Raw genomic sequence first — 9,984 nt, forward strand, 5'->3', positions numbered from 1 at the left:
TGTATGTTTGAAGCTGCCAACACAAAACAAAACTTCACCCTATAACTCAGTGTCTGCTCTCCACCATGGATACACTGCAAAAAGTCCCTCCTCACTGCAAGTAGCCAGCAAGCTCTGCAGAATTCTGCCAGGCACTGCCAGAGAATTCCAACAGTTGGAGCTGGCTGGATATTTCATTCTATTCAAATTACTGCTTTTCCCCATACAAACTGAAATAAACAGCAATGTCTCTTCCTGTCTGTCCCACATAAATGCTGTTCAAGAGCTAATGAGCCCACACAAATCATAATTGCCATCTAAGGTTGTACCGCAAACACAATTCCTTGCTATTGCACTAACAAAGTAATCAGCTTTTAAAAGATAATGCTTCCTTGAGTGTGGAAAATGGTCAGATGTTTCTTAGAAGTACTTCAAATTTTACAGTGCCTGTGTTGAGACACTTGAAAATGGAGGTGGAGAGTTTGAATACAGGATGGATTGAAATGGAGGTTACTCTGTCCATGGGAAGATTGTTACCAAAAGAACACAGGGTAAGGCTGTGGAACATAAAGTAGCTGTTAACATGCATAAAATATATTTGTTCACTCTGCAGCTACTAGTTTCAATATCTGAACTATAACTGATGTCTCAGTTGAGAGCAGGTAACATTCGCTTGTCTAAGTTACAAAAAAATACCTATTCTTCTATGAGAGAAATAGCAGCTGGAGACAACCATGGTTTAAAATCTACAGATCCTGATAGGAGCTGATTTGCTAGAAGGTATTTTTTTGAAAGCTAGGGACTTTGGAATCAAAATAAACAAGTTGCATAGCATTGGTTTTTGCATGGCATGTTGCATAATGTAACGCTCATGAGACTTTGATTCCTGAAACAGCACCAAATAACAAACAGCACCAATATGGAGCTAGAAGATTGAAAGTTTGGAAAGCATTGACAGACTATTTCACAGCCCTCATTGCTTCCAGCACCTTTCTGGAAGGCTAAATTAATTTGGATTATTTGCTAATGTAGTTTCTAGAGCAGTCTTAAGGCTGGTTGTGCTTGCATGAGAGAAATGAGCTGACACCACCTGAACGGGAACCTGGAAAGTGCTGCCAGGGTCACAGGACAGGCTGACTTCATTATACACAAAGGCAGAATATTCTGACACTGTGTCCCAAGCCAGATCTTCAGCTCCGAGATAAAGTGACAACCCTGCAGAAAGTGAACCCATTCTTCATGTAAGTTATGATAAGTCTGTTTCTGAGAGAGGTCTAAGAAAGTGCTCCACTGGAGCTATCAAAACTGCAATAATTTGTCTGAAAACTTTCCCCAAGGATTCATAATCACCTCAGCTTGCTCTTGTTCCTCTCTTTTATCTTTTCCTCATTCTATTCCTTCTTGTTTTCAGATACACTGATGCATTATGGAGCTAATGACAAATCTGGGTGATACAACAGAAATTTTAGCAGAAGACAGTACAGCAAAAGAATTTCACATGATCCTGAGGAAGGGGCAACAGTTTGAAGGCAGGCTAAAGCTGGCAAAGAGGAAAAATAAGATTTGTTTTCAGTGTGTTTTGTATCAAGAATAAATATGTTTTGATATTATCAAAGATGATTTAGATATTTGACATTAACTGACTTGGTTTTTGCTACCCAGAGTGTATTCCTTTCATTGAAAATATCTCTGGCAATGATTTTTAAATGTTTATGTCACATCAGATTGCATGGTGCAATTTGGAGGTGAACCTCCCATCCTGTGACCTCACATCACTTCCCACGCAGCACAGCTCACGAAAAAGTCTAATAGCAAAAATATATACTTCTCTTCACAGCAGGTCAAAAAGGGGGGAGGGAGTGAAAAGGTGTAAGTAGCTCAAATTGCTCTATGGGTTTGGGCACTGATTGTCCAATGCTGTAACCTGGTTGCTCGGTGATTGCTTTTCAGTGATTTTATACCAGTGCATAAACTCCTTGGGGAGAACTGATATGACATTGTCAGATTAGCTGCCTTTTATCAAGTTCCTCTCCAATTTCAGAAAGGGGGTTGGGGAGCTTAGACAAGATAAACCACTAAAAGTAGCACAACCTGAATTTCTCCCTGTGCCTCCATGTACTGGGGGTAGGGGGTTCCCTGATGTCAAACATGCATTTTAGTGCTGTAAAAGACAGCTAATATTCCTGTCTTTAGGAAACAACACTTGTACGAGCTATGTTGGATCAGAAGAAATTGCACTTACCTTGTACCTTTAGGCCATTGGTTTAAGTCCAAGCTGACATTTGCAGCTCACTGAGTCCCTGGTGGACAGGCATCCACCACACAAAAATCACTGTACATAATCTTGTAAACTTGGCAGTCAGTGAATTAAAGGGGACTGAAACTGACACTGACACAGAATAAATTACCCAGAACAGTAGGGAAGGGTCTGAGAATGTGATGGGTGAGAGGAGAAAGGGACAGAAATAGGAAAATTCTTATTTGGTCACCAGGTATTACTTTTGCCCTGATTTTTTTTTCAATCTTCTTAGTCACCAAAGAAAATTAAGAGAGAAACAGCTGCTATTTCATAGTTTTTAAGGAAAGTCAGTTCATAAAACAAAAAGCAGGAAATGGTTCAAGAATGGAATGTTATCAATGAGAAATTTTTCATGCACTTGTTATAGGAAGAAGACTTTTGCTATGGAAATTTCCTTTTTTGTTTGCTTACACAATGAAATAAAAGAAAGCAACACTGTGTGAAATAGTCCTTTGCTATTAAAAATAAAACATGAACAATTTTACTCCTCCTTGTAAGTGAAAAGGAGGAGTGAAAACACAATCAGAGGCAGAACTGCTATGCAGACATGTATTTACAGACATCCATTCACACATACAGACTCACCTATACACGGTATTGTTTTGCTTCTGAAAACTGGACCGCATTCAAATATGGAAGAAGTCTCAAACAACACCACAGAATAAAAAATCTATGCTCCCAAGCTTATCTTTGACATGTAAACCTTGAGCTATTGGCAATCATCTGTCCATGTTAACAAGCAGAATGAGTATAAGTTCAGTGAGAGCTAAGGATTTCCAATGCATTGCATTTGTTTTTCAGTGCATTTCAAACTCAAATACTTCTATTCTGAATTTTCATGTAGAATCACAAAATATTCTGAGTCGGAAGGGGGGCACTGGGATCACCAAAGCCCACTTTCTGGCCCTACACGTGACACCCCAAGAGTCACACTATGTTCCTGAGAGCAGTGTCCAAACACTTCTTGAACTCTGCCAGGCTGGTACTGTGACCACTTCCCTGGGGAGTCTGTTGCAGTGCCCAAACACCCTCTGATGAAGAACCTTTTTCTAATATCCAACCTAAACCTCTCCTGACACAACTTCAAGCCATTCCCTGGGGTCCTATCACTGGTGACCAGAAAGAAGCAATCAATGCCTGGCCCTCTGCTTCCCCTCACAAGGAAGTTGTAACTGCAATGAGATCTCCCCTCAGTCTCCTCCAGACTGAGCAGACCAAGTGACCTCAGCCACTTTTCATACAGCTTCCCCTCTAGACCCTCTGCCATTTTTGTAGACTTTCTTTTCACACTAATAGCTTTATATCCTTTTCATATTGTGGTGCCCAAAACCGCACACAATGGCACCTTTTCAGATAAGAGTTCTTGCATTGAAGTGCATAGCCTTATTATCATCTCTTACTTTGGTAGGGCTACTTGTATGAGTAAGAATATTTGATCTTCAGAGAACTTTGTGGAAATGAGTCCTTAAAGTGTTTTAGAACTGGGATCTGTCCATTTATCTGAACAGAAAAAGAAAGGACAAGACTCAGGAAGAATTGGTAGAATACTCCATAAAGAGATACTTATGCATGGGAGTAGTTGTAGTCTATATCTATCACAGACAATGCAGTAGGAAACAGAGAAAATATGTATAGGAAGAGGATATGTCATTTTTAAGGGATAAAATAACCATCAGAAGGAAAAAAAAAAAAAGCAAACAAACTGGACTATCTATTCCATAGTTGCTTAGACAAAAAACTATACAGCTGACACTTATGCTTGAAGGAAATGGTGAGGTAGAAGAAGTTAGATTAGCCAGAAAAGCTCAGAATTTTGCAACCAGAAAAAGGTAAGTTCTAATCAAGAAAATAGTTATAGTGGCCAAAAAAACCTTTTACAGCAATCAAGAGAGGGAAAAATTCTAGCTTTAAATTTCTATCAAACTAGGATATCTAGTCTATAACAACATGACATTGAGGCATTTTTGATTTAAGACATAGCAAGAGAGGAGCAGGTAGGGGGGGTAACACTTATTCACTCTTTTGAAATCCATTTTTTCATAGTCTTCTTCACAGCATGTTCAAATAGTGTTAGACCTTCCTTGATCTCAAGAATGCCTCTTAGTCTCCTGATAACAAGGGAATCAATTAAGAAGAATAGAAAAGGAAGTGTCCCCAATGGGTTTTTTATTCCCTTCTTAGGTCATACTTGGATTTATGCAAGGGAAGAAGCAATCTGAAAGAAGGAGGAGCAAATTCTCTCAATTGCTTCTTCCACAAAATTCTTTAGGTGGTAAATTTATAACCAATAAACTCAAATGATGTAGGATGGGCTTCTACTGACATCCTGAAACCTCACACTGAATTAAATGAACAGTTGCTTGCACTCACCAAAGGATTATCTCATTTACATTTTCAAAAGGGATTACAGTGCCTTTAAAGGACAAGCATCTTTCAGGCTAATTAATTTTCTCAGACTAACTTGAAATGTATGGTGAGCACTTGATTAAATATTAATATGGGGTATGGGGGTCACACTTTTTGCAGTTTTCTAAATCTGTTTTTGTATTGTCAGAGGTTCAAAATGTAAGTATGTGTGTGAATGTTTTTTTCATGTGTGTATATATTTATGTTGTGGGAGAAAAGAGAAAATGAAGAGGATTAACAGACGTTTGAAATAACTGGCTCCTTCCGGGGAATACAGGAAAGTTTGCAATAAGTGAACAGAACACCACTCATTTAATTTCCACTGGTAGTGTGATATGGTTTCATAAATCCAGGAATTTCTGAACATTATGCACAGATATATGCATAGATATAGGATATTTAGCGTAAGCTTTTAATATAAACATTCAAAAAACATCAGGCTGAAGAATGTAGTACCCAAGATCAAGGAAAAGCCCCACACTACCCCCTAGTGATCAAAGTTTGGTGACCTCCAAATAACAGAAAACACAATAAGTGGACTTTAGATCACAAGAACAAAAAAATGCCCAGGAGCGATGCAAGTCACTGCTGGTGTTCTTTACTTAGGATCCTTTTCATGATAGAAGAATAAAGCAATGGCTGTCGAAAGGCTGCAACTTCCAATTCCTTGGTCTGAAGCCTCAGTCTTAGTAACCAAACAAATATAAAAATGTATATATTCAGAAGCAGGAAAAAACAAAACCTCAGGGGAGATAGTTCAAGTGTTGTTAGGATTTGTAAAAATAAAATAAAATAGAAGATTTTATTGCAACCTTATATTTGCCACAATATGTTTTTTTCAGTTTTGTGAGCTATTTGAATTTTTCAGATATACTTTTCAGCAGATATCATACATAAACTATTCCTTAGCTTTACATAATCTTGAAATTATACAAACCAAAAGCCGGGATTATATGTATGTGTATGTATCATAGAAATGAAACTGATTAAGCACTAGTTTATGCATCAGAGACTAGAATCTGAATCTTAAAAGAAAAAGGAATCACCTTCAACAATTTCAGTACAAGTTTGTAGAGATTTTTATCATGTTTCATTAAAGTAATTAAGATAGCATAAGAATAGGTAGGATATATTCAAATTAAATCAGTGGAGCAACTCATGTGTTGTGCAGTAAATAAATCAGGATTTTTTTATTTAATAAATACATCCCAAGATAAAACTGAAAATGGTTCTGTGTTCCTTTTGTCCTGAAATTTTTTCTATGACTGTTAAAGCAATCAGTCCTTTTAGATTCTCTAACAAGTGAGAAACCACGAACTTATTTGCAGAAGCTCTTTGAGAGGTATTGCTTTTGCTGACATTTATTTTAAGCCCTATCCACAGGTAGGTAATCTGCATTGGCTTCTCTCTCTTCCACATTACCTAAAATCAAAGCCCTACAAAATGAAGATCTTTAAATTCCATTTGCAGAAGAGTTATTACACATCCTTACCATATCTCAATGTGGTCAATTGTTGTTGATCCTTCGCATTCTAAATTTTACATTATGTTTATTTGCACAGTATCTCAGCATCATGCAAGCTCATCCATGGACTTCCATTTTTAAATCTGTATTCCTCACTCTTTCCCAGAGGACACACCTTAAGGTAATCTTTTTTCTTATTTGTTTTCCTTTAGCAAGTTCTGCTGAGTATGCATCCTCTTTTCTTTTGTTGCAGTTGTGGGAAAGCTTCATCCTTACAGCTGGCAACTTCGTAATATGTAGGAAAGGGAGATATCGAAAGACCTGACAGCTCTTAGATTAAAGTCATCAGGGCCATGGGACACTCTAAATCTGATATTCTATTTCATGATAGGTCACCAGTGTAAGACAGGCCATGCAGGAAACAGTCAACTTTGTGATGAAAGATATCCAGAGGAAAATAATTCTAATAGAAGGGGAGAAAAAAGTGAAATGAAATCAATCATTAAGGATTTCTCAGAGCAGATGCACTTTTCATTGAGACGGAGCAATATTATGTTAACAGGAGAGCAATAGCTGAGACAAGCTGTAAAATCAAGGTGATAAGAAAGACTGCAGGCATGAGAAAGGAAATCCAAAACATAAAAAAAAAAAATCTAAGATCTTGGAAGAAAAGTATTATTTTCTTTGAAGAAAAGTCCTTTATAATCCTCACAATCGAAAAGCCTTTCCAAAGGCATGTACTTACAAACATTATACGCTACCTTTAAAATTTGATAATTATGAATTCATATGAAATGAAAATGAGAAAATTCACGCTGGTCCTGCACCTGTATTACAAAGGTGCATATGTCATCCCATTTCTAGCAATATTACTGGGGAAAGAAAGAGAGTAAAAGACTGATATTTGGCCCTAAGGCCAAGTGGCACAGACTGGATCATATCCAAAATGCTTAGGGCTGCCCCTCTCTAGAGAAGATGTGTTGGAGAAAATTAGCTGAACCAGTCCTCAAAAGAACTGGGAAATAAGTTGAAAATTAATTATGTAGGTACTCAGGATTGTAGTGCTTGACTCTTCTGACTTTCATTTGTGTGTGTAGACATGTCTAGAAGCTCTGCATTAAGATAGAAAAGACAGAAATAATTTTACACAAAACAAAGCAATTTAAAATGGGAAGTTATTTTTTCAAGCCACTTACTACATATTTGTACAGACAATTTAAGATGGAGACTGTCGGACTCCATGCATTTAAGTTTTGTGATAAACACAAATAGTTGATAGCTTACTACTGCTGAGGCTCGTCTCAGTTATTAAATTCTTTTTCAATCCCTCATGAAACTCTGACACAGCGTCATAAAGTCTAGGGAAGTCATACTTGTCAAGCTCACAGGTACAGCTCTAAGAATAAACAAGTAGTATACACATTTTAATTATTAATCCCTTTCCTTCTCACCTCCCTCGAGATTGATTTGTATCTGTTCCCATGTCCTTATATCTATATTTATTTTGTTTCTTACACACATGTTTAAATTTAATCTGATTGTGTCCTTAGGCCTGTTGTTGATAATTAAACCCACGTATTTTATTCCCTACAGCATGCATTGCAAACTCTGTCTCTAAAAACCACTCTGAAGCTTCCCCTTGATCTCAGTAAAATTATAGTTTTGGTTTCCCTTCTGATTAATTTTGTATTGGGTGTAGTTTTAGATTTTTCAGCTGGGGTAAATAGACCTGCCTATCTTTAAGTCTAAAGTATTTTTTCTGATTGATGTCAAATGAGTATTTGACCTGTAGTTCAAACCTGTTAGCAAAGATGGAAAGAGTAATGCCCATTGTGTCTGGAGCTGTAATTTTTTTTCTTTTTTTGTCTTTTTTTTTTTTTTTAGTGCTAAACTTATTAGTCACATGTCTGCAATGTATCTTACTGGAGCAACCACAGGTTAAAGTTTTTCAGAAAAAGAGTGAGATGGAAGGAGGGTGTTGACCAGCAGATTTGGGTATCTAGTCAAATACAGTATACCAGAGAAAACGTTTCACTACCATTATGATTTCCTACACTGTCCTAAGCTTTACAAATTCCAGGCTCAGGGGTCTTCTTCATGACAATATAAAACCAGATTGTAAACTCCACCTGCCCATTTAAATAGGCATGTTGAAGACCAAGAACTCTTTAAATAATGTATCCAAAACACCTAGAAACTGCTGGTATTGAGCTTTCATGTTTAAAAGCGATTATCATTTCAGTTTTCTCCAGGTAATGTCATATTAATCCATCATGACAGAAAAGACTGGAAGTTTAAACCATAATCTTTGGACTTAAACATATTTCTACATGTCAGATGAATGCCTAAAGAAAGTTCTTTCTGGACAAACACAGAATTTATTTGAAATAAGTACATCACTGATCATGTGAGTTTGGCAGAGACTTCTGAAAACGTATATGTACCCAGAAACTTATATTTTTCTGATTTATCATCTGGATTAAATGAAAGATAAACCCTCTTTCTAGATACCTTTCATTTCTTGCATCATTAGATTTTCACTGGAAAACTACAAAGGTAGTGTGTGTAAAATCAGATGGGTCAGTGAACAACATTCCAGGTTTACAATATATAAACAGTTTTACTCAATATCATCATTAAAGGAAAATATTTTTATTCATTCATTTTTCTTTTCCTTGCCCTTGTCCTGTTTTCTGATGTGCTGTGCAAACACACACATCACATCCACGCAGTCTAGACCCTCACCTTGCCATTTTTTGATCCTGTTAATAGAATCTGAGAGATTCTTTAAGTTGCCCCCTTCTGCCTTTCCTTCACCTCCTTATTCAATAGAACCTGAAAAATAGTCCATGAGAAACTATAAGAAATGTATTTTTAACAGGCCACCGCAGAAGACACTGTAGATGAGGGTATAATGGCTTCACAGAAATCTTGGCAGAGTTTAACCACTGGCTGTAGACATCTGTATGTTTTAGCATGAACAGCTGCTGTAAAACCTGAGGCCACACTGTGGCATTCATATGTCACATATGGCCTTTGCAATACCACCTGTATATATTGCTTGTAAGAGCTCACTGCTGTGGAGATATGTCAGAATGTTAACACTCTCAGTGAACTTTCATGTACCATCTAGAAAGCCCAGTATCATGCAGTTGGAAGTTTAGCTTTGCTTGCTTGAGAAAATCCTAGAAAAGTGAGAGTAAAAGTGATGCTATTGAACATCACCAGGGAGGTGATTTCCACTGTCTGGTGAGATCAGTGTGAAGGGCTCATCTGGAGCTGCATCACTGGATTCCCAGTGTCAGAAAGCATGTAAGGTTGCTGTTTGCTCTTCTGTTACTGTTATTAAAGAGCTAAGCAGCTCTGAGTACCTGTGCCTTTCTTAAGGCACAGATCCCAAAGGATGCCAAAGTAATCAGTATCTCCTTGCTACAAATCGGTATTGAAGAACTAAAAGCAAGTGGGTCTAATGCTGCAAAAAGCACTATTCAGAAACACACAGGCCTTTCTTCCCAGTAGTCTCCCTTGAATATGAGTGCCCCTGAAGTCTCCATGTTATTATTATTATTTGCTCTCTTTTTTGATTATTTTTTTTGTGTAACTGTTCCAAATACTATTGTACACTGGACACCTGTGGACTGATGATATTATTGGCTGAGTTGTCACCAGTGAGAGACAATGCCCCCACAGAGTCATGGCTCTAGTGCTGAACACCAGAAATTCTGAACTTTCTTTGCATTCAGTGCCTGGGTGTTAAAATTCAGTGCAACACCACTGGAGCAAAAGATGTTACGTGATTTTCAGTGATGTGAAAAATACATAGGACCTTTATTTC

The 9,984-nt window shown here is 37.4% G+C and overlaps 1 long non-coding RNA gene across 1 annotated transcript; it reads right to left on the minus strand.

The window, feature by feature from the left end:
• Window positions 1-5,939: 5,939 nt before the first annotated feature.
• Window positions 5,940-9,489, minus strand: LOC146444628 (uncharacterized). The gene is made up of 3 exons (XR_014850106.1): window positions 9,375-9,489; window positions 8,895-8,984; window positions 5,940-7,261 (listed from the first exon to the last, which is right to left on the minus strand). It is a non-coding gene; the product is annotated as an uncharacterized LOC146444628 (long non-coding RNA).
• Window positions 9,490-9,984: the final 495 nt, after the last annotated feature.

This window comes from Lichenostomus cassidix, chromosome 1, assembly GCF_008360975.1.
Source record: "Lichenostomus cassidix isolate B80296 chromosome 1, HeHo_3.0, whole genome shotgun sequence".
NCBI classification, from domain to species: Eukaryota; Metazoa; Chordata; class Aves; order Passeriformes; family Meliphagidae; genus Lichenostomus; species Lichenostomus cassidix.